The following is a 25,014-nucleotide window of genomic DNA, read 5'->3' on the forward strand; positions in this document are numbered from 1 at the left end:
TGAGAACTCATTTGACACATCTTTTAATGTGCACTCAATCACCTTTTCCTTCACAGCCTTAAACTTACGATTGCTCAAAGCGTTTTCCAGTGTACTTGCCTTCAGCAATCTACTAATACATGATCCAACCTCACCCTAACCTAGGTTCTCTTTCTGAGCTACCTTACATGCTTTGATACGTCGCTTCCACTCGCCACTATTCACAATTAATTCATTTATTGGCTTCTTCTTTCATTTGCGCTCCTGTGTTAGCTTGATGTTGATCTTTCTCAAGTCTTCCAATTGTGCCTTTGCCTCCTCATATGAGATACCAATGTCATGGATAGTGTCCTGCATTGAAATAATTGGATTGTTTTGTTGAATTACAATGTCATTCAGTTGTATCACTGGTCCTATGAGCTGTTGTATATGAAGTTGATGTGCAGCGATCACATCATGGCAAATTTTTATGGTTGCCTAGCAAGTTGTAAATACTTTGAATGCCTGATCATTGAGCCACCTAGTATAACCAAGTAACCCATTTTCACCCTCGCACACATACTTTAGCAAATTTTTGATTCCTGAGAAAGTTGGAGGTTTATTGTTTAAGGGGTCAATTGGGTAGATTCCCCCATCAACCCACAAATCCACATGTTTGAATCCCATTTGCCTGTAACTCTGCAAGACTTGAGGGTTGACACTAGTACGCTGGGTTCTTTTGAATAATGGGGCATATTCGATCTCTACCTCAATATGCAACTCCTTCTTTCCTGAATTCATTTTACTATCAATAGAAACGGTGAGCCTACTTGGTTGTCACAAGAGGTAGAGTGGAGATGCACAGAGAGGCACACAAAGGTGCTAAGGGAAAGGAGGGTGTAAGTAATTCACTCTGTTAGTGAAGGTTACATAAACACAGAGAAGAGGTCACAATAGAGCCATGAGAGAGTATAGATATGGGGGGAAATAGCTCAGAGGGTAGGGATGTCCAAGACTTTTCGTATTTTAGATATTTCTATTTTGCCTCCAAAAACATCTCCAAAAAACGCAAAATTTGACCAGTTGGTTTGTTTTTCGACCAAAAGCTAGGATATAAAAAATCCCCAAAATATCTTAAAAGGAACTTTCGAAATTTCATTTTCCTTTTTCTCGATTAAAAAATCAATTACCTCGTATCTACTAATCATTTTGCATTGAAAACGAAGCACCACAATCTCGTAACTAACTCCTTTTTTAATATAAACTTTGGTTGAAAAATACTTCTTCAATGAGGAGAGAGAAGGAATTTGAGTATATCTTTGTAGATAATATAAAAAAGGCAAAACGAGATTGCAAAAGTGGAGAGAGAGGAGGATTATTTAACTATTCTTCTCTCCTCTTTTCCTTGTTTTAAGGAGGAGAGAGGGGGGAGTTAAAAGGCCCATTTGTGAGTTCATTTTTTTCCTAATGGATACATTACATAGGGGAGGCCAGACAGGGAGGAAGTATACAGGAACCCTTATGTTTGGTAAGACAAAGAGGGAAATCGCACCTTGATGGATTTTAGGCTAGTATTAGTGATGGTGTTGGGCACGGGAAGAGGTAGAGGTCTAGGAGGATAGAACCAGGAACCCATTGCATGCTAGACTTAGGATCACCCAAGACACATCTCATCATGGTGCCCAAAAAGGGAGCAAGCCAATCAAGAGAAGGCTGACAATGTGGGATCACACACTTGTACACTGACTGTCCTAGGTAAAAACCTTCCACTAGTTTGGCTATCATACCATTCGTAGCATTGGGAATGTTTGGAGTTGAAACACTTGATGTGAAGCCATACCGATTCCACTAAATGTCACGACCCAGGCAATGGTAAAGCAGGTCGATATTTCATTATTTGTACCTAACAACCTTGATGCAGCTTCAATAGGAAAGAAAAGATGTAGAGGAAGGAAAAAGATGGTTGAGACAAAGAATATGATTAAGACAGATAGTGCCACCATATTACTAAAGGGGAAGCAAGTCACAGATTTAGAAGCAAAGATATTTGCTCCTAAGATAGTAGCAAAGAAAAGTGCCAAGATTGGAGAATATCCCAATCGAAGGTACCAATTGGAAGTGGTAGATAAGGTCAAGGAGTGGGTGAGAGAAGCCTAAGCACACCTAAAGAATGTGGAACCCATTATCGAAGATGAGATTGATGAGCTCTCTAGTGTGAGCACATTGGTTTCACCTACTCAGTTTAAATCAAGAGATGCGTTTGCACCCCACGTAACACTGCATAAACAAAGCCTTGATTCCACAAGTGGACAAATTTTCCAAGATCATTGGAAAAAGAGTGTAGAGCTTAACAAAAATTAGGTAGTTGGCAACTTGCTCATAATGTTAATATTGGTCTCGATGACCCTACCTTTGGGAGGGCTGCTCAAGCAGAACTCGATGCTATGGCAAGGGTTGAAGAAATGGGTAGAATGACATGACAAGCTTGGAGTGACCAACTTGCCTAACCATGATGTATTAGCACACATACCAAGCTTAACTGTGAACTTAGTACCTAAGTCTTTGCACATAAATGCTTTTTGGAAAGGCACAAAGATGCATGCAGTCTTGCCTATCAACTCATTAGGAGATGCTACAAGAAAGGGAATTACAGCTTATGGGAGCTGGAGTTAGTGTGCTCAGCCATATAGTCCTGCAGGCTTAGAGTAACCCATATGTGAAGATTTCAAGGTTTAATGTTACGTTGGCTAATGAAATGAATGTTAGACCATTTGGAGTGCTAAAAGACTAGCCTTTGAAGATAGTGGGAGTCTAGTTTTTAGTGAACTTCATAGTCATGAAGGGAGTGGACTAGTGACATCTTGCTAGGCTGGAAAACACACGAGTGATAAAAGATTAGAGCAACAATCTTATATTCATAGGCAACAAATCGGAGGTTGTAAGAGTCGAGATGGATATCTAGAAGACCACGCCGGTTGACTTAGATGCCATCTCCATTACCTTGAAAGGAGGCTCATAGGTTAAGAATTTTATGAGCTACTAATGAAGTATATCCCTTACCTCGAGGATGAGCAGGATTGGATGCATGTGCCAGCCACCATCAATCTGTCATTGTTAGATGATGATGAAGATTATAAGCAGGCTACCAAGGCAATCAATGAGTCACATCATCTTAGTTGTCACTGAAGAGTAGGATTCCACTATCAGTGCCACTTGCATGATGGCCAAGAGCTCTAGCAATCAACCAACCATAGTGCACCCACCACACCAGCCTCCAATGCTTAACCTGCCTGTAAACATAAGAGTAGCTACCATCACTGAGATTGAGGAAGAGAATGAGGAAGCGTGGCCTTCCAAATATGAGATACATGTAAAATAAAGCATGGTTTCATAAGTGATAAAATTCATTGTTTTATGATAGATCTTGATTGTTGTAGATGGTTGAAAATGATTGCTCTTGATTGTCAATGATTTGTTTTATGGTTGGGAAAGATTAAGAAAATGAGCAAGAATCAATCGTCTATTAATTTTTCCACAAACACACAAAACTTGCAAAATTGCCATTTTAGGGTAAGTCATAGATTTTGGGGGTTTCAATGTGTCAATGGTGTTCTCATGGGATGAAAATAATTCTTAGCAGGTCTAATCAAGTCACATCAAAAAATTAGGAAATATCAACATCTATTGAGAAATAAATAGAAAAAAATAGAAAATTTATATTTTTTGCACTTTAAAAATAGAGAAAAATAATATGTATCCTTGGATATATGGTAGAGGTGAAGCATGAGGTTTAGCCTTATTTTAGCCCTATCTTTATGTTAAAGTGAGTATTTACTTCTCTTTATGAATAAAAATACATGAAAATGCTCTCTAAACCTACCACCAAATGCACAATCCGAAATGGTAGGGAGAGGAGGAGATAATAAGTGCTAATCACATGCTAAATGTGATTTTTTAATGATGCATTTTACATAAAAGACACATGTGTTTTGAGAATTAAAGGGTTTAGTAGCACGAGCATTCTTGGTGCTAATCCTAATGAAAGCATGAGAAGAAATGATTTTGCACTATCAAAATGTTGCTTTCAATTGATAAAAATGGTTGAGCACAATGAATCATTCACAATTGCATTGCATTCAACACATGGTATCATCTTGGATGCATGGCAATTTCCTTCATGAACATTGACCCATGCTAAGGGTGAGGTATGCCAAGCTGTAGAGCTAGTGATTGGTTTCTTCAGGGAGTGTGTAATGAGGATCATATTCTATCTCCTAGAACAATTGATTATAGGAGATGATTATGTGTCATATGTATTATATGTGTTCACGATAATCACATCTTGGGGCCAATCCTCGAGGTGGAGGGGAGAGCGGAAGTGAGTTGCGGCAATTAGCCAAGGGGTGCTCCTTGTGTTTGTCTTACATGGTGTATAATATCAATATGTGTAGGGGCTCCCTAAGGAGTTTGGAAAGGGTTATCTATTGGACTAGCCATACGAAAGAAAATATCTAAATTAGAAGTTAGGTTAGTATATCTCTTAGACATTGTTGTGATGTTGCACGTCCACTACAAAAATGAGGGCAGATTTTTTCACCAAGAATTTGATCACATTAGTCAGCGTCATTAGGAATTTTTTTTTGTTTTGTATGTCTCTTTGTTTGCATTTGCATGAGGCATGAGCACCTATAGTTAGGCTAGGCACAATCTCTTCAATGCATTCATATTTTCTTATGTGGAGCATTGATTGATTGAATGCATCATATAAATCTTAATTTGCATATTTTCTCAAATCATGAATGATTGGATATGAAGTTTTATAGCACATTCTTATTAGGGCACATTGCATTGCAACACTTGTTGAAGTGATCAACCCATTGTAGAGGGTCATGATATTGGAGATCAGTTAGTACTTGGAAAATTACCTATGGCCTTATTTTATGCTAACACATTTACATTGGAACACCTCATGTCAGTCATACTTATGGTGAATGAAAATGAACCTTCTTTAAGAGTGGATCCTTACCTTGAAAAACCAAGAAAGAGGGCTGAGCTTGGCCGAGAAAAATAAACTACTTATTGTTCATCATTCACTATTTTTAGTGCTTAGAAGGAGATGGTTTGAGGTTCTATCCTGCGACTTGTCTCTTTGCAATTATGGCATTACCTCTTTGGATTGAACTCTGTGTGTGTGTGCTTGCGTGCTCCTGCTTGGTCGCTTACTCGAAGGTATCATCATGGATGTCATCATGCTTGTGCATTCTGCAGGCCAAAAGGTCATTAGCTACTGTTGTTCTTCTTAAGCTCTCAGGTACATATGGTGAGAGGAGAGATTCAAGTCTGAATGATTGTCACTCGAGACCTGAGTGATTGTCACTTGAGGGTCTCAAGTGACATGAAACAAGGAGAGCATTGTTGCCAGTATGCTTTGCAAGTTGAGGTTTGAGGCTCAACCTCTACAAAGTTGCATGCCACATTGACTTTATGAGTAGAGGACGTTAAGGAGATTGTATTTTTTACATTTAAGCATGTCGATTGCATGCATGTCATTTAAGAGGGATATGCACTAGTAGTCTGAAGTGGGTCATATCGGTGAATCTAATGAGTTGTTAAGTCTAACAAAGTATAATCTTTGCTGATATGGAAATCAAATATGATAGTCAGTATTTATGGTTCATCTTCATGTGCAACAAAAGAACAAGCTATTTGCTCTACCATATGGTTCTTGGAAGATGGTTAGTCGAGTTACCCCAGGGACACTATTGTTTTTGTTTGAGTATGAAGCAAGGAAATGTAGGGTGTTTACGAGGCCTTGTCGAATGGAAAACTAAATATAAATCCACGAGCTTATTCCAAAGGATCGTTTTTAGCACAGGTCTAGAGACTATGCAAGGCTTTTCTCTAGAAGAAGCTAGCTAATAATCTTGAGACTGAGTGTGAACTTCCACTAAGGCTTTTGAAGGTATCAAAAATCTTTTCATTGGCGCCTCAAAAAGAGGAAAAGAATGGTATTAACGATGATGCCTTCAATGATTACTTTTTCTAAAGCTTTTTCAAGGTGGCAGAAGAGTATAAAAGCAACAAGGAGGTGATGAATTGAAGCATCTCTCAATCATCGAAAGTATTCACACTTGACTCGAAGGAGGAGAAGAACGAGAAGATGGCGGATGGTGGCAATTGTACCTATGTCAATAGCTCCATTCAACAGTCTTCCCATGCTTAAGAAGGAGAACCAGTCTGTGTTTCAAAGGGATGATAACCGAATTAAAGCTAGTCATCACTCTGACGTACTATCAAGAAAATTACGCAACTGTTCTTCTTACTCATTCCTCTCCGATAACCAACCTTATCATGGCTTCTTGTTATTCCTTCTGTTCTTCCTACTCTATCATCTGAGGTGACTCTGAGACGTTTGAAGACTTCATAGCTTGATCAAAAGACCTAGCAACCACTAAAGCTAAAGGGGCTATTTTAGAAACAGAGGTTAATTCTACCCTCCCTAGATTATCACTCCCATATGATCATCATGTTTTATAATGCCATTATCTCCTTTGATTTCAAGAGGCATGCTTAAGAGAAGGTGTTTTAAGGTTTCCATGTGTTCCCATTGTGGCTAGAGAATTAGCCATGTTTCCTAAAATTAACAAAGGGCCCAAAAAGTGACTATTGAAAATAGTGTGATCATGGAATGATTGTTTCCACCTTTTTCGACCCTTCAAAGTGAATTATGGGGATCTAGCTTAACTCAAAATATTGAAAGTGGTCCCAAGAAGAGATCATCTATAACTCATGTTCCTATAATTCTATGTTTCTATGGATTTATTTGGACTTGTAAATTCTTTGCACATGACCTTGTCAAAGTGATGATTAACATAGCTCTATTTAAATCAAATCAAGAAATCCATGTATGAGAACTTGGATTGGATTTCTTGTAAATCCCACTTCTCATTTTTTAATACCAATATATATAATTGATTGAACATGAAGCCCAAGCATTCTTTTTTTCTATGTATTCATCTTGAATTGAGTATTTAACATTATCTTTTGCTCCTATCTTGCTAAGCGTTACTACAGCAAGCGGCTTTTCATGAATCCCCATGCAAATCCTGTGTGATATCTGGTGAACCCGACATGAAAGCATCACTTCTGATCATGAGATGGGAGACTCTTGGAATAATCCATCCTCTTCATTGCTGCTTCTTCCTTTTCGATCGATGAGATGAAGACATTATTACAAACTCTCTCTTCAGTCATTATGATGCAGAATTAGTAGATACATTTATCTATGCAGCAACAACAATAGTTACATCAGCAACAATTGGATCAACAACAAATGTTGCATCGAGAACAATAGTATATGCATGGTGCAACCAAGGCAATCAAGGTTGTGGTTAGTGGGTGCAAATTATTTGATAGCCGAAATGTTTCAACCTATCTCAAAGCCTTTGAAAGCCAGATGTGCTTTTTTGGAGTTCAATCCAATTGGAGCAACTATTTTCTATGGCTTGTCACACCTGCTTTGCGGGTTAGAGTGACATATTTGTTTGTGCAATCAAATTTGAATGTTTTCAAGAAAGTGCTCAAAGATGAATATTTTCTAGAGGATTATGGTATTGCTATGTGGAAGACATTTAAAGAGTGGGTCTATCAGCCCAACAAAGGACTTGTTGCTTTTGAATTGTTGCAGGAGTTTGAAGAGCGATATAACCAGTTGGATGCACTAGAGCAAAGAGCTCTAAACTCAGACAGGGTGGACTTATTCTTACAGGCGGCTGATCCTGCACTTCAAGATGAGTTGGGAGAGCTTCTTGAAGACCGTACGCAGCCTATGGGATTGAAGACTAATTAGCATGATGCCGTCGATGCGGTTTCTACACTAACAAAGAGGCAAATATGGAAGGCTTTCTTGTAGAACGTCATGCATTCAACCCCAGCAATGTCTTCTCCTACCACAACCTCTCCTACTTCTCTTGTTGTACAATCTACTACTTCTCCTATTACTCATCTTATGTCTATGCCTATGCCTATGCCTATCCTCGCTGTGGTTATCAAACCATCTACAAAACCAACTATCGAAGATATGGTGGAGGAAATTTCAAAGAACTTGAAATATCTTCAAATTAAGATGACTAGAAGGGAGCAACAGCCACTTAGTCTAGCTCCAATTTTTGCCCCAACCTCTTCTACTCCTACAAATTATTCCAAGAATGATCACATTCACCATTGCATGTGGTGTGATAGTCCAGATCATGAGAAAAAGGACTGTCAATATTTTGAAGAGGCAAAGAGGCTAAAGTTGGTAGTCTAGAAGGACAAGATGATATGTTTCGGAGATACAAAGCAATTGATTAAACCAAAATTTGGTAAAGGATGTATGAAGAAAGTATTGGAGAAGTCTCTTTTGTGCTCTTGTTATATGATGCAAGAGGTGGCAAGAGAAGCTGATGTCTATGGTCATCAGTTGGAGTAGTTGCCAAAGGACAAATCTCCTTTATGGTCCTATGCACTGCATGTAGAGAAGAAGGGAAAAGATTCATCATCCAAACTTTTAGCCATATGTGATGCCATTAGAAAAGGGACTGGATGGAATGATTGAGTTGATGTCTTTTCTATCTATGCTTACATGGTGAAATCTCAAGGATTTGAAACACTTGTTGAAGAGAAGCAGAAAAGAGATAATGATAAGCCTGAAGGATCGAAGAGGGTGACTAGGAGGAGAGATCTAGTTCTTCAGCCTTCTTCTTCAAAACTAGAGACGAGTATGGCTGATGTTCAAAAGCTAAAAGTACAAGAAGATTTGAAGGTCCAAAAGATAAAGGGTCCAAAGCCAAAAAAGCAACCTATACATAACTTTCACAAGGTAGACTTGAGTTATGCTATTGGCCTTGTCTGTCAATTTATGTAGATGCCTAGAAAGCCTCATTTGGATGCAATTAGATGCATATTGAGATATTTGACATCCATTTTGTATTATGGAATTCTTTATGAGATAGGTAAGAATATACAAGTATTTGAATACACAGATATAGATTGGACTAGTGGCATAGCTGACAGAAGATCTACCAAGGGATTTATATTTTTTCCCTTGGTAGTGTAGTAGCTACATGGAGCAACAAAAAGAAATCTACACCTACTTTATCGAATACAAAGGTGTTGCTATAGCAGCATGTGAGATGATATGACTGCAAGGGTTACCAGGTGATTTGGATGTGCAAGGAGATGGTCCAATTGTCATTCATTACGCCAACATGATCAACATATAGTTAGCTAGGGACCTAGTATTCCTTCCATGCTAGGACAAAACACATTGAGGTGCATTATCACTTTGTGGGAGAGAAGGTACTTGGAGAAGAGATAGACTTGGTATATGTCTGAACACAAACTTAGGTAGCTGACATTTTCACAAAGGCATTAGGTGCATAGAATCTTAAAAAATGTTAAAGCTTACTTGGAGTTGCAGAGATATAGTTGAGCTTGAAGTGTTGTGTTTTCAACATATTTTTGATATGCCTAGAGCTGCCAAGCAGTATTGAAAAGAGAAGAAAAAGAAGTGAAGCTTGTAGGTATTTTGTAGAAAGAAGACAGGGTAGATGGCCTCTATGATGGGCTTTCATGCTCAAATACTATGGAAGAACTTTCAGTATTGCTAAAAATTGAAAATCAAGAGTTGTCATATGTCTTACAGGTCCATTATTTGGTAATGTATTGCAAAATTTCTGATTTTATGCTTCAAGAGAATTCGGGTGTTGAGGATTCTTAGCAAAAAGTATTCTTTGCTAACATATTTCAACAAAAAGAGTTGGATGTTGTTGTTTATACACAACAAAATTTGTGTTTACCAAGGTATTTTCAACAAGGGCTAAAATTTGCAGCTTGTAGCAATGAAGCTAGAGTTTAGAAAAAATATAAGATAGTTGACAAAAAGGTTAGACTACTTGCAAGACCCCTACCTTTGGACAGTGATGAGATGATTAGGAGAGCTGCTATGCAACGTACTTTATGAGATCCTACAGGTGTTGGACATAATTGTTCAGCTGAGACACTAAAAGAAATGAAGATTGGGACCTATCAAAGCGATCTTTGTTGCTAATTCTAGCTTCTTTGAGCTTTTGAACTACTCTTTCAATATCTTCAGATCTTCTCTCCAATTGACGAATAGGAAGAGCTAAAAGATCCTCTTTAGTCATCTCTTCTTGCTACCACGGTAAAGCACTCCAAGTGTGCAAGTCTATATAGGCATGATTGGCTTCTGCCCATACATCAACTCAGCTGGCATATAACCTGTAGTCACATTGTGAGTAGTGCGATCAGCCCATAAGGCATAAGGCAACAACCTAGGCCACTCCCTTATCGTCCACCACATGCTTTGGCCAAAGCTTTCACAATCGGCGGATGGCCTCTTTCGCTCTTCTCATTGCCTTCTAGATTATATGCCAAAGTCAAAGCAAGTTTAATGCCAAGGCAATAGAAAAACTCCCTAGCCTCATTAGCATCTAACTCACCTCTATCTGCAATAATTTTTCCAATACATCCATACCTGCAAATAACATTCTCCAAAAAAAACTTACAAACCAATGAAGTAAACTTCGTTCATAATGCTCTTCCTTCCACTTGATTTGTGAGATCTTCTCATGCCAAAACAATGTAGCGCATCTGTCATAAATCAACAAGCATAGTAATCAAATCAAGAACCCACTTGTAATGAATACATAGTGGGTAGGTAGGATGAAGCTCATCTTTATGCCTCACTGAAGAGAACAACTAACAATCAGGCATGTCTCAACAGACTATGAGATATCTTTATACTTGCCTTTCCACCAATAGTGCTCTTTAATCTTTTCATAGGTTGCCCAAACAGCTCAATGTCTAGCCTAAAGACTTTCATGAAATTCTTTCGTGATCTGCACTTGTGAAGCTCTATCATAGACAACTCTCAATGACTATCCTCCTCGCTTTTGTGGATGCTTCTAAAGTAGCCCACTTTGCAAGAAGAAACCATAAGCTTTTCTTGTCATCTTCTTGAAGTCTGCATCAATCCATCCATCCTATCTAGACATGGTAATCAAATAATGACCAATTTGTAAATACTCTTCTATATACAAAGACTCATCAAAGCTTTCCAAAGTAGACACATGACACATATGATCATATCAGCTACTATTGGGTTGTCTTTACCTGTTATGTGCCTGAACTCAGGATTCATGGATTTTATGTACCCAATCCACCTAAGCATGGCAATATCTGGAGTAGAACAACTTGTGATCATACCTAGAGGAGGAAAACAGTCAGTCTTGACCACCATAGCAGCACCAATGAAGTACTCTCAGTCATTCTTGAGAGCCATGACAACTCCCAAGAGCTCCCTCTTAATCTGTGAATACCTATGTTGCCACTTGTTTAGGAATTTCACTCCAAAAACCAAATAGCATACCTATTCCCACCTACATTGTCTTGGCCAACAACCCATCCAATGGCGATAGGACTAGTATCAATAGTAAGAACAATAGGTTTTCCATACTCATAATCTGCCTTTCAAAGAGTCGGAGCAACTCTCAATAATTTCTTCAGTTTCTGCATAGCTTTAGTATGTCTCATCTCCCAAGAAAAACACTACCCTTTCCTCAAGAGTTGGTAGAGATTATTTGCAATATGAGGAAAATGAGAAATCCAAAAAAGATAAAACACACAAGCTCCAAGAAACATGCAAACCTCCAAAGTAGAAGAGCAAGTTTGCGCAATCTTCTCTATGGCATCAACCTTCGTAGGAGAAGGCTTCCTACCATAATATCCACACATATGTCCAACAATCAAAACTTCTATGGCTCCAAAAATAGATTTCAACCTTGAGAATGTCAAATTCACTTCCTCTAGCATGCAAAGAATCCTCTCAACATCTCTAATATGTGAAGCCACAAAGAACCTACATCCATGATCGTCTTTAAAAGAATCATCCTTCTCTTTCTCCAAGAAACCCTTGATAGGTAGATCATCAATGAAAGGCGTGGTAAGCTCAAGAATAAAATATCGTAAGACCTTGTTCATCCCATTCATCATATGGGTAACTAAATTAGTAGCTCCTTGCAAAAGCATACACATTCGGATAAGGCCTAAAGGTGTCTTCATCGTAGTCAAATCTTTGCTCTCAAGGGAAAGCTAAAATTGGTCATATCCGAAATAAAGATCACCAAGTGAATAGATAGCATGTCCAACAAAAGCTTTTGCAAACTCATCCACAATAGGTCTTGCACCAACATTTCGAATAGTGACCCTATTCACTGGCTGTAAGTCCTGTATGAATCTGAGTGTCCCATTCTTCTTAGGAACTATGAACCATCTATTAGAATATGGAGCTAAAGATGGTTCTAGAATTCCCATCCCGATCTGCTCATTCAAAAGCTCCACCAATTTGGGCAAGTGAGCTCCTAAGCACATGAATAGACCATATGCACGACATGAACAAGAGACTAATTGGGTGCAATCTCCCCCCATGCCTTGTGTGAGTGCTCCACAAAGCATGTATTTCATATATTCATCATCTTCGAGCTCAAATAATAGTCCAAATTACAAAATAGCACGCTTTAGCTTTTGAGTTTGCTTTTGTGCCAAATAGGATTAAAGCTAATGGGCGCCCAAGAAGTTAGGCGTACCCAAATACAATGTCCAATACAAATATCTAAAGCGTGCACCTATGCACATACAAAAATAATAAATAAATATCAAGCGCTTTGATAAATAAGCGCGACAAAATATAGGCGCCATGCCCCCTGCGCTTGACTATCATTGCTTGTGTGTGTTCATATTGTCTATTGTTAATCCCAAGTCAAGATGGCAGAAAAAGAAAGGAAAAAGTAAAAAAAAACACGGAAAAAGAGCAAAGACACGCAAGCGACCTCCAAAGCTAAGCCGGGGCAAAAAGCGCAATTTTAAATGAAAGGCGCCTCAAAAAACTTGGAAAACTCTTGTAAAAGAGCGCCAAGCTCCCTCCTATGCCAATTGTAAAATATTAGACGGGTGTAGGCTAGAGGCATGAAGCAAGAAGAGGGAATTAGAAAACAAGACCTTGCCACAATGGCCGGTCATGTAAAAAGGGATGGCACCCATGGGGTTTTTAGGGTTTGTATATATAAAGTTCAAAAAGTGAATGGAAGCTCATTCATTGGTGTGTGGCTAACAAGAGCTCTCTTCTTCTTCTCTTCTTCTCATCTTCTTGCTTGTGTGTGCTCTTGAGAGAGGGAGTGTGAGAGTGTGAGGGAGTGAGTGTGTGAGAGTGAGGGATCAAGAGGGTGAAGCTCTTCACCATCTCCTCTTCTCTTCTTCTCTTCTCTTCTCTTTTCTCACGCGCGCGGCTATGGAGGATGGAGCTTGGAGATGGAGGAGGCTTGAGGATGCTTGAGCTCACATCTAGGATCGTGGATTTACCGGGGCGCGCGAGAGAGGAGGCAACTCGTATCGACATCAAAATAAGCTCACTACACTCATAGGATCGACGTCGCGTCGGCTAGGTGAGAGATAGCCATTAGAGCTCGCTTGAAGCAATAAGCGGTCCGTGGGTCTTGGTGGTTGAGCGTGAGCTCCCACTACATTTTGGTTCCATTGTCAGGACCAACGGATTCAAGCTTCAGCACTTGCGCGCCTCATATCGAGCATCGAAGTAAGGGATTCATCCCTGAAACGGAGCTTGAGATAGGTAGGAAGTTTGGGTGTTTTTTATCTTTAAAACAAGTAAGTATTTTGGGATATTTTGTTTGTTTGATGATTGGGAAACATGGAGAAATTATTTCAATTTTTTGTGTTTGATTCTTGTTGCATTTAGCGTAGGTTAGGATTAGGAAATCACACCATAGAAGGGTAGGGTTTATTGTTGCAAAACAGGGCAAAACAGGGCAAAAATCATGCAAAAAATGGTAAAAAGCTCGCTTGTGATGCCTAAGATCGGCAAGTGAGTGATTGGGGGCATCAACACCATACCTGGGAAGGGGTATAAGAGCCAGGAGGCCAAGGGAGAGCTCATTTGTGACCATTTCAGTGAGAGAGAGAGAGAGAGAGAGAGAGAGAGAGAGAGAGAGAGAGAGCCATCGCATGATTCCATCCGATTGCACCATTGACGAGCCTACCGCTCTATTCAGGTATATGAATCCCTTCCCTTATCCTCCTAGATAGGATCTGGAGGTTTATGCTTGCTATGATTGATTAAATCGCAAGAATCGAGCAAAATCGACCTCTCGCTATCGTTGTCGCACCGCATTCGGCCTGTCTGAGCGGTTGCTTCTAGGCCGAGTCCTAGAATCGGCCCTCGGCCCTCTTTCATTCGGCCCACTCGGACCGAAACCCTAATCAGCCCTCAGCCCAAACCTACTCGGCCCGTCCGAGTCGACCATTCGGACCATCAACTAATTCGGCCCTTGGCCTGACCGTCCGAGCCATAGGATTCGGCCCTCGGCCACGTGTCATATTTGGCCCTCGGCCCAAGTTGCCTCGGCCCATCCGAGTGACCTCGTCCGAATTAACCATTCGGCGCGTCCGAGCCAACCTGTCTAAGCGACTTTGTCCGAGTTTGCACCTCAACCTGTTCGAGTCTACCCTGTCCGAGTCACGAATTCGGCCCTTGGCCCATGTACCTCGGCCCGTCCGAGTGACCCACTCGGACCCTGCAATTCGGACCAGCTGGGCCGAGTGTAAATTTTTATCAAATTCTTAGAAATTTGACCTGTAGCACTCTTGGTGTCAATGTTCTTGGGGTCCACAACCACATGTAACTGTTGTTGTTTTCACTGTTTTTTCCTCTTTTTCTTGGTCAGTGAAGGTGTATCTCTCAACAATTCAGGACTGGTTGGGCCTCAACATTCTCTTTCTCTAATGTGTCCATATGGGACATAGTCGTGGCCTGCTGAATAGCCTCACTAGTTTGTGAGGGTACAACTGCCTCCCTTTTTGAAGAGTCTATCTCTTCCCTTATATTTAACTCCTCCAGCCTAGACTTTAGGTGCTTTGGAAGTGCTAGAGTTGTCAATGAAGTTGGTTGTGACACCTCCTCCACAGGTGAACTACTAAGGACATGTTCCGCAAAGGGCATTGTCACGGCCAAGGGCTGTGACTGTTGTGATCCCTGATTTGAAGTAGTAGCAACTAGTTCAGGTGACTTGCAATTATTGGTGGATTGCAGTGTCAAGTCCTTAGGTCGATTGGAAGTGATCGTGTCTTTTGTTGCCCTTAGAGCATTCACTTGCGTAGATCGAGTATCAATTGAGCTAGCCACGGTAGATTGCACAGGCATATCCTTAGGTTGAGAGCTAAGGGTGGTGTCATGTCTTGCCTCTTGGACATTTGGAAGCTCTAATGTAGGTAGAGATCGGGATTGAGTAGCCGCACTTGATGATGACTGTTGTGCCTCCTGTGTCCATTTAGGGGAAGAGGGTGTAGGAGACTTGGGACTCCTGAGTGGCTTTGATACTGGCTGGGAGATTTGCTCATGGCTGTTAGATGACTTTGCTATTTGCTTTGTTGAGCATTTAACCTTGCCATGAGCAATGTTGAGCCTATGATGCCCGCTATCCTCTTAGGGAATCAAAGGCTCCTTGGGCACTAGTGGCTTTTGTGTATCCTCAATGATTACATCTTATATCTACTTGTCAAGCACGCTAGGCTGAGGATTTACCCTCCGATTGGTCCCGTTTGGTTTCTTGATTTCAACCATGAGGGGCTCGGTCACTCCACTGTTGTTGACTCGAGACTTGGTTTTTCATTTAGATCTCCTCATATGCTTCTTTGCTCTTGATATGATCTAGCCTTCAGTCGACAAGGGAGGTTTAGAAAAGGGTTTTGGCACCCAAATCCATCGGTTACCTACGTAATACCCTTGATCACGTAGCAATGCTTTGGATATCCATCGTGGTGTTGTGCTGACCCTCCATCGATGCCTTTGTCTATAAGGCTTGGGCTTCTTTTGGGGTCTTCTACGATATTTGTAAGTCCAAAGCCCATCCTCAACATTGTCTCTTGACCTTCTTGTTTTAGGCATGGCCTCACTCACTGGTTCTCATTGTTCGACCTCTGCTTGTATCAACTCTTCCAACAAGTCCTTGCTCTCATTAGCAGGCTTGATTGTTATGTCAGCGCCCTCTTTGCCTTTCCCTCGAGGTTCGATAAGGTCACCCTTGCTAAAGGTTGTGACTATCCTCACACCCGATAGTTTTAGGTGTATCCTCTATGCTACATAATCGGCCTCACACTTGGTTACCCTTTTGAAGGGTCTTCCTAGGAGGGTTTCCTTCCTGTAATTAGCACTATTTGGAGGAGCATGAAATAGGATAGGAAAGCTTTCAGTTTCAATTGTCGCAAGGATTTTGCACTTCCCTATGAGTGCTTGTGGGTATCCCCAGTAAGGGCTAAGAGTTGCATTAGTCGGTGTGAGCTCTGGTTGGCCTAGTAGGGTCCATGATTCATAGGTCAAGATATTAAAATCAGCTCCTTCATCAATCAGAGCATCGATAGTATGCTCTCTTTTTGTGGTGAGTTTGACTCTCAGATAAGCAGGTGGTACTATATCTTCGTCTTCCGGGTCTTGGCTTGTAAATTTAAGCCTTTTGACAAATGCCCTTGAGTCTCCAACTGCAGGACCAGATGTGGATTCTCCACTGATTTCTTGGATCGTCAGTGCAGTGCTATTCAAGGAGCATCTATCGTCAGGACTGTCATATCTAGTCATTCTCGATGTTGTAGCTTGATGTTGTTACTTTCTGCTTTGACTAGATGCAGTCCGAATGTAACAGGTATGTGTTTTTACAGTGTGGCCTTTTTGCCCTTGTTGGCTAGATTGGCCCATTGATGTTCTAAGGTCTCTGTTTCTCTCTGTTCAGGTATGGGCTTTTGGTTGCTCTTTTGCAAGTGAGAATCCATGCTCATGTAGAGCCATTACTACACTAGGGTCCAATTTGGAGGACCTATTACGACGCGCGTTTTCTCTCCAACTTACTTGGGGGAGGTGCGGAGGGGGCAGAGCCCCCTCTGCGGGGGTTTTGGGGGGGGAGGCAGTCCCCCCCAGCTTGCAAGGCCATTACAGTAAACACCATGTGCAATTTGGAGGACCGTTTATAGACAAATTTTGAACTACTTGCTCTAAGTTTCAGCCCAGTGATCGATCTATGATATGGTTTCGGTTCTATATGGTCTCTTGATCAGTTTTAGGTCTCTCGGTCCAAGTTGCAAGGGCCGAATCCCCGATTCGGCCCGTCCGAGGGGGGCTGAGTAGAAAGGGTCAAATGTAACTGGTCCGAATGTCAAAGTCGGCTAGTCTGAGTCTGGTGGTCCGAGAGCCAAGTGGCCAAGTGGGCCGAGGGCCAAGTCAAGTGGTCCGAGTGGTAGTGGGATGAGGATCGATTCTGGGACTCAACTAGGGTGGTCGGATTCTGGGAATCGGAGGGGCTGGTCCGATTGTGAGAATCGGAGGGGCTGATCCGATTGTGAAAATCGGAGAGGGTGGTCCAATTTTGGCACTAGGTATGATTTCTACTTTGGTCTGATTTCCCTAGTCGGACAGGGTGGTCCAACTCCTGCGATAGGACACGTGGTCCCATTTTGGCACTGGGTCCGATTTTGACACTAGTTCCGAGTCTAGCAGTCAGACAATCCGACTCCAGAAATCGGGTGGTCCGATTCTGGGACTCGAACGGGCTGGTCCGATGGTGCAGGCGTCGGTCCAAGGGTTGCGCGCGATGCTTCAAGGTCAACGCCCACTTCCTGGAATCATCCCGTGCCTTCCAAATAGGTGCAAAACAATACAAGGAACTACCAGGCATACCTGGAATCATTGTGGCACTCGAATCGATTGGCACTTCAGAGGTCTCCCCACAGCTCTCTCTCTCTCTCTCTCTCCCTCCCTGGCTCTCCAGCTCACTCTCTTCTCACAAGGCAGAATGTCAAATGTGGTCTTTCCTGGTTCCCTGGGCCTCTTATTGCCCCATCCCAGCCTGCTGCAACCTCAGAAGTTAATCCCTCACTCTCTTCTAGCCAGAAATCTAAATCTGTGTCCCTATTTCCCTGTTTCCAACAGCACAGCAGAACCCTTCTGTTTTCCTTCTTTTTACTATCCTAATCTTAACCTAATGCAACAAAAACCAAAACCAGAGATGGAGATGGATGGTCCTACTCTAATATTCAACAACAAATCAAAATACTTACTTGCTTCAAGGATTAAAACCTCCTAAATCTCCTAACTATCTCGAGCACCTGTTCGGGCTACAAACCCTACTTCTATGCTCGAATCAATGTGCGCGGCGCTCAAGGCTTGATTTTGTCGGTCCGACAATGGAACCAAAATGGAGGGGAGCTACGGAGCTCTACACCGAGACCTATGGACCGCTTATTGAACAAGCATTTCAAGCCGAGCGGTCATGGTTACCTCTCACATAGCCGACGTGCAATGCCTACCTTACGGGTATAGTGAGCTTACCTTGATGCTCGATCAAGTTCCCTCCTCTCTCTTGCACTCCGGTAGCTCCACGATCCAAGTGCAAGCTTCAAGCAAGCTCCATCCTCAAGCTCCATGCTCCAAGCTCCATTGCCGCGAGCAAGACAAAAGAAGAGAAGAGAAGAGAGGAAGGAGGAGAAGATGGAGACTCACACACTCACTCCCTCACATCTCACACTCCCTCTCTCAAGCACAAGCTCAAGTAAGCAAGAAGAAGAAGAAGAAGAAGAAGAAGAAGAAGAAAGAGGAGAGCCACTTTTGGCCACACACAAGAATGAGCTTCTCATTCACTTTTCAACTTTATATACAAAACCCTAAATCCCTTTTGGGTGGTCATCCCCTTATCCCCTTTTTTACATGGCCGGCCGCTAGGCCCTTTTTCCCATTGTCCTTCTATCTTCCTAGCTTCCTTTCCACCACCCATCTACATTTACAAATTGCACGGGTGAGAGCCCGGCGCTCCTTAAATTAAATCATGATGCGCTTGCGCTCTTTTACAAAAGTATTGACTTGTGCTTTTGCTTGTGCGCCTTTTCCCCTTATTTAGGACTTTTCTACGCTTCTTATGTTTCTAGATTTTTCTTGGTGTGTCTTTGTCTTCCGTTTCACTTTTGCCTTGGCCTTGTCTTTTGCTTCAGCTTTTTTGGATTTTTCACCTTTGTTCGTTTGAGGGTTAATAACTTCATTTTCTCTCTCCTACCACTCAAACCAAACCTCGACCACTCTAATCCACTGAGAATTAAAGTTTCCACCAAGAATTTCCCATCAAATCAATAAAAAGGGGAGAAATCCAAGCATCAAACTCTCAACATCAAGTGCTTGACAGCATAGTATCTATTGATACTTTCAAGTGTTATTTGACACTACATTCCTTGTGTCCCTTGACATAATTAAATCTTCTACTACTCAGATCTAAGAGTTTTTGTGCTGATTTGTTGCTCCAGCACATGGGCAAAGACTCTCCAACTGTTCAATTCAAAGGGGTTGGGTTTCACACCTGGCAAACCTGCATCAATCTCATCCTGATGAAGAAGGGTCTTTGGGCCACTACCAATGGCCAAGAGAAGAAGCCTCAAGATGTAGACCTTGCAGGTACTTGGCAAAAGAAAGATGACAAAGCATAGGCCATCATTAAGCTGGAATTGGATCACAACTATATCCACCATGTGGATATCTGTGAAACCTCTAATGATACCATGGAAGAGATTAGATACTTTGTTTGGTGCACAATCAAAGTCATCTAAGTATGTATTACTGATTGAATTTTTCAGGCTAGATATGAAACATAACACATCTCTTGCAACTTGTTTAAAATACATGGAAAGTCTCTTAACTTAGCTTGCAGGAATTGATCTCAAGATGGATAAAGATATTTTCCTTGGTGTGTTGTTAAAAAGCCTACCTCTTGACTATAATAATGTGTCAACTACATTGATCAGCATGCCTAGTCGTAAACCCTCCTTGCTAGAAGAAGAAAAGAAGGTAAAATCCAAAGAAGAACCAAGCACCTCTAAAGATGAACAAATGTTATATGTCAGTAACAAGTACAAGGGCAAGAAAGATCAATTGGTATGTGACTTCTACAAAAGGATCAGGCACACGGAGAAATTCTATCATGCTAGGAAGAGGTCTAAAAGGCCTATCTAGTTGTTGTTAAAGAAGAAGAAGACCATGGAGCAAAAGAAGAAGAAGAAGAAGAAGAAGAAGAAGACCACCATGACAAACCTCATTAGTCCTTCTATTCTGATAGACTTTTTTACCCATGTATTACCTAGCCCTAATGCTTCTGACATAAGCTTGTAAATTCCTCATGATACCTTGTACTACAACCTCCTCTACACAGTTTGTCAGGCCCCTATTCCAGCCTTTAGATGTCCACCATGTCTTTGGTACCCACACTTACTTTTCTATGAGACAACCTCTAGTGTTTATCATGTTTGTAGTGTGCCTACACTTTGCAGTGGTTGCTCATTAAAGCCTCTACACACTTTGTACTTCTCTGGTTGTGATTGAGGATGGGGTGTTGAGATATTGGCAATCACACCTAGCTCAGCCTCTTTGTATGGAGAAGTGTGGGCTCAGGATGCAGAATCCCATATGCATAGTGGTGGAAAGTGCAGCCTAGTCTATTCCTATAAAGCATTGTACTTGCTCTCTTTTTGAATGCAATGATATAGTACTTTTTTCCTTTCAGCAAAGTGTTATCTGTGTCATTGTTAACACACAATATTGTGTTTATGAGTCCAAGCTTTTATCTTGGAAACTAATTCACTTGTGTGACATTTGTTCTTAATGTTTGTTACCTCATGAGCTCGCTCTTCCTCTTTCAACCTCCATAGCCATGCTCTAGATCCAATATTTTAACATTCTTTTGATTGGGGTGGAGGGGGTGGTAATGTCTAGATAGGATTCTTTCATTTTCTCTAAATTGCCTTAGGGGCATTAGCACTGGTACTTCTTCCCACTTTCTCCACACTCTTACTTGAGCCTATCTCTAACAAGGGTTGGTGTGGTGAGACCACTATGGCCAATTCCTTTGCTCCATTTGGCTACTCAACCGATTTTCTAATAGCCAATATGCTATCCTCCACCTCTTTTCTTTTTAGTTCTTCTTCTTCCTTTTGGATCCTAGTTTGCCATTCAGCTTCTATCTTCTTTGAATCTTCCAAGGCCCTTTCTACTGCATCTTCTTCTTCTATTGATGGCTTCTCTTCCTCACCATCTTTTTTTGAGGTATCCTTCCTATTGTTGTCCTTGTTTGGCAAGGGTCATATTCTTCCCTTTTTCTCATATTCTTCCATTTTTCTCGTATATCCTCTTGACTAGTCTTGTTGGCTTTGCCTTCTTAGCATTTGCCTTTTTAATAGCCTCCAACTCAGCCTGTTCAACTTTCTTGGTCCTTTTTATCCTCTCTTCCTCCATTCTCTTCTTCCTTTAAGTAATTAGTCTTTTCTTTCCTTACAAGGCCTCACTTTCCTACATTTCTCCTTGCTTAGTAAATGCACTAGATGTTGTCTTAATAGCCTCCATGTAGATAGCTAGTCTTCTTTGAGACTCTACATAATATTGCTTCTTTGTGATTTTAATTGCCCTTTGTAGGTGTGCTTCATCCTTGTCCTCATTGACTGTGATAGAGGGCTCTTCTCATATGACTGTTATTTCTCTAGCTTTCTAGTGTAGAAATTACACACCACAATAGGGACGGAATCTAAGCAAGAGTACACATCAAATATGAGAATAATAGAAATTGCTTTAATTTCAAACAAACTGATACAAAAATGTCTTTATCTACACATGGCTTCCATTGTGAAGCTTAAATAACAATCCAAACAGATAATAGGCAAAGAGCTCAAGGGTAGCTGGAAGAACTTTGAGTATATGAGAGATAGATTGATGATGGCTTTAGAGGGGTCTCTCTTTATAGCCTGGGAAGGTAGTCTAGTTGGCATATCCGACCATATTATGAACCTTCCCTAATGTGCTAGGGAATATTCCAAGAAATATTCTCTTTATCATTGGGACGAGGAATCTACCCTTGGACCCTTGCCGAGAGGGGCCGTCAGCCCCTTTGAGATCCCTAGCTAAGGGTTACTTGCACGGCCCCCTTGGACCCCAAACTAGGGGTCCCTGACAATTCCCACACTTTGCAACTCAATGCATTGTGCCTCGAGTTGCTACGAACATAACTAGTCTATCTAATTCAAAGGCTAGATCCACAAAGATCATCAATCTTCCATCCAGACACTTAGACCTCATCTGACATACAAGTTGGTATTTAATGAGTGGTGTTTGAAGAGAATCCTCTCATATAACCTGAAAATGAGACAATAAGGAGTGTTGATAATGTATATGACTTTGTTCAATTGCTAAACTTTACTAAATCTTTGATAGTATATGGCTAAACACTCACTAACCCAGTTCTCAAAAAACAACTAAAGTGCCTCTAATAGCCACAAACACAATGAAAGCACACACAATGTAGAGCAACTTCAACCTCAAAATAATTGAGCAAAGACCTTGAGTTCAAAACAAACCTCACACATTATCATCATACCCCACCCTATATTTTGATTGTTGTGATACATCAAGCTATTTGCATCATGCTTGTAGAAGTTTGAAGAATACAAATTTTTATCCAAAAGCTTGGGTGTGACCCTCCTCTACTCGCATTCATCACTTCAGGAGGGGGGGCAGGGGGGAAATACTAGATGATCGAAATACCTTGATTCTACCTCCTCTAGCAGCTCATTCTGAGCCTTCCCAGCCTAAATACCTGCCAAAGCATTTTCGTGGCAACAATGCTGAAGTTACCGATTTAAATTAATCATCAGCATCCCTCATAAACGGTGTTCTGCAGTTGTGAGTTACTAGTTGGAATATAAGGAGCTAAGGTTGGAAGTTGTCTCAAGTGTGCAAAATGGAAAACCCCACCATTCCCATGCGCCTGCAACAAAGTGGACATTACCAAGCATTCGTGGGACCTACACATACTCCTTGTCATCTTCAAGCTCATGAAATACTCCAAGGCATAAAATAATAGCTGGCCAAATATTCCTACGACTTCATCTACCCATGCAAAAATAATACTCTTCCTATTACCTTAGCATCTTCTTCTATTCCATCAAGGGAAGCCTTAGACTCCTTCTTAGATTTCTGTGTTTCTTCGTCCTCATTTTTCTCTACTTCTGCATAACAAGAACCTTGTTTTTAGTACTCAACTCAGAAAATTATGTGTACAAAAAGCTGCCTCACAATTCTTCAATGTGTGGGCTTTATCCACCCATCAAATATACCCACTTTGTTTTAAAACCACATGACCTTTAGTATAACCTCGTAGGTAGTCAATAGTGCGTCAAATTTGTTAGGACGGCCATTTTTCTTATGAGTTTGGGTGGACTTTGTGTGCGGATTCATAGGTTGACTCAGAACTATACACATATTCACAAGTGCCCGAATACAACGAAAGGAAAATACCTTTATCCATTAACACAACTTAGAAACAGCAAAGTGTGACAAAGTTTTAAAAGATATAAGAGGTTCTAGATCTTGAGCTATCCATCCATCCTCATCACCACCACGAATCTTCAAAAAAAAAAAACTCAAAAAATTTTGAATATCCATGCACCACAATTTATCACAAAACAAAATAATCATCACACATAGACACTTAAGCACAAAACAACCATTTGAATGGCACCTCCAAAAGCAAGATATCATTATAAATCATAAAAAATACATCCATGGGTATCAATGAAGATGATCCTACTTAAAATCTTGGTGATTACAGAAACAATCCATAGATAGAGATTTATCTACAAAAGCCTTGGGAGAGTTTTGGAAAAAATGCAAGCAACACATCCTCTCCACTAATACAAGATATCGATTAGGCAAGCAAAGGGCATGAAATTATAATATATCTAGTTGTTAGGGATCAATATTCACATTCGCATTCATACACAACTTCGGGATTGACTTCTGATGATTATATGAATGCCGATGCATATATGCAGGATACCAAGCAAAGTGACCAGTCACTCTCACACTAAAGGATCTAAAGATTGAGAATACTATGAGTAATAGAATTCTGAAAAGCTTGGCTAGTAGTCGTCCATTCTCCTAGAATCAGTGGCTACTTTATTTGAGATCATGTAAGAGAATCTGTTGAACTCCATCCTTGTCGTCTAGGAATCTTCTAATCAAATCCAAGCCAAGTCTTCATCATTTGGGATCAACAAATCACCTCTCAAGTACATGTAAGACATCAGCATGGTATATGTAGTCATAGAATCCTCAAAAACCATCCTGCCCACTTTAGTCAACAAATCAAAAGACCAAGCTCGACTCCAACCATACTCTAGAAGAGACAAATTAATTGTGAAAATCGTAATATAGAAGGCCAACTTGTGTTGCTAATAATGCACAAAGAAGGAGTGATCTAGAGGAACAAAATCCTGGAACTGCTCAAATGAGGACTGCAACAAGTCCATTCTTGACTGAAGTCTTTCCACCTTGGCTTGGAATAAAGGAAATAATGTGGCATTTCTTTGAAGCACAACTTAATCCACAAGGGATAAGAAAGAAACTAGTTGCACAAAAAGGACTTTGTGAAGTAGAACGGGACTAAGCCAATTGTTCTGTGAACTGTTGAACCTGAGTATTGCTCCTGATCTAGGATAGTATTAGCTAACTTAAGCTCTTCTGTTTGGGCATCTATCAAAGCTTTTATTTTTTGAGACTCCTTCAACAGCCTATCCCTCTCCTCACTCACAGTAACAAGTTGGGATTTAGTCTCTACCAAATCTGAGCTTGCAAATTAGAGATCTCCTCTTTTTGGGTGTATCAATGACCTTAGCCTGCTACTTCATCTGTATATACAAAGGTAAAAAAAAAATTCTTGAGCAGAGACTAGCTCAATATTCGCTTTATTCAACTCCTCCTTGGACTATTGAGAACCTCTTCATAACAAGAATAATAAAGTTATTAGATACTAGTAGTAACTAAGAGTTCAATAGAGCTATGGATATCTTTGCACAAAATGGGGTGGGTGAGAAACCAAACGGTGGAATGCCACACGGCGAAGGTCGGACACG

This window comes from Lygodium microphyllum, chromosome 7 (genome assembly GCF_053477565.2).
Source record: "Lygodium microphyllum isolate KBCC chromosome 7, Lygodium_microphyllum_v1.1.10, whole genome shotgun sequence".
Taxonomy (NCBI): Eukaryota; Viridiplantae; Streptophyta; class Polypodiopsida; order Schizaeales; family Lygodiaceae; genus Lygodium; species Lygodium microphyllum.